The sequence below is a fragment of the Helobdella robusta genome, assembly GCF_000326865.2.
Source record: "Helobdella robusta unplaced genomic scaffold HELROscaffold_98, whole genome shotgun sequence".
Taxonomy (NCBI): Eukaryota; Metazoa; Annelida; class Clitellata; order Rhynchobdellida; family Glossiphoniidae; genus Helobdella; species Helobdella robusta.
Window position 1 is genome coordinate 361947 of NW_008705554.1, and position 1517 is coordinate 363463.

Consider the following 1517-nt stretch of genomic DNA (forward strand, 5'->3'; position numbering starts at 1 on the left):
GCAGACATATAATCATAGTAATTATTTGTATACATGAATTCTAAATTCTTTATATATATNTATTACATAACTTCTTTATAAAACCAACAGAAATCTGTTACATGTGTATGTACGCGTGCGGTTCAAATCAAATTATTCCGAGAGAATTCAAAATAATTTTACTCCACACACCTTACTTCCATTTAATTGTAAAATTTAAATGTATAAATATATATATATATATTTATTTAGCTAGTATATATATATATATATATATATATATATATATATATATTTAATAACTACACATATCTATCTATTTATAGGAATCGAATACAATGTTTATTCTGGCAAATTCACTAACATACTGTGAAACTACTTTTAAAATGACGTCATTTCCCCAAACGGTTTCGTTCCGAATTACCAATCCCGTTTCAATGATACTTATCTTTCAATAAATCTTAAAAACAAAGTGATTTAATATAAATAAAAAAACTTCCTTCCATATGTTGGTTGATCGTACGATCATCATGTACGTGCTTATGTAGCTTATGTATGTGTGTATGTGCGCGTGCGTGTGCGTGCAAGTATAAGTAATGTAAGTAGGTGTGATTATACGAACTCGTTGAATAAGTATTATTACTGCATGGCTACTGACCTTTTTGTCTATTGCTATTATTAATTTCGTTACTATATCAGCGTCACATTAAAAAATCGTGCTATACTGTGCATTTGGTGATACACAGGTAATGATAACAATTTAGTCGAATCATGATACTACATACCGAAAACATCAAGATTTCGAGCGGTCCGGCCAATATTAGTGCCGACCGTTTTCTGTAGACCTTCTCGTAGAGGGTTCGATCGCGAGCCGAGCCGAGCAAGTGCAATTATAGCTTGAAAGTCACTCGAATTCAAGTTGAAATTTGTCGAAATTAATTGAAACGAGTCAAAATGTGAATTATTTTGGAAGGTTCGTTATTAGACTGTTGATTGAACGACAGCATTGACGATGTGAGAACAATTTTAACTGCGTGAAAGACATTGAAAACGTTCTATTGTTAGGTAATCAGCATATTCGATAAACATCAAATTTTTTTTCAAATATTATGTCCAAATTTAAATAACTATTAAAACAAATGAATGAATAAATCAACAAACAAACGAACGAACTGAGAAACAAACAAATAATGTCACCAAAAAATTAACAAATACACACACACATATACAAACAAAATTTTTTCTTAAATGGTAGAGTAAGAAAGGAGCGGTTTCAAGTACACCAGCTTGGACACGCACACACACACACACACACACACACACGCACGTACACACACAGAGCATACCGACCAAACAGTCAACCAAACTACCAACGAAACAACCGATCAACCAACGAAACAACCGATCTATCAACCAAACAGCCAAAGTATCAACCTTTCAACCAACCTACCACCAGCCAGCCAAAAAACCAAACATACATACAAAAAGACGTACAAAAAAAACAAATAAATACGCATATGCACGTGTTTTTGAGTGAG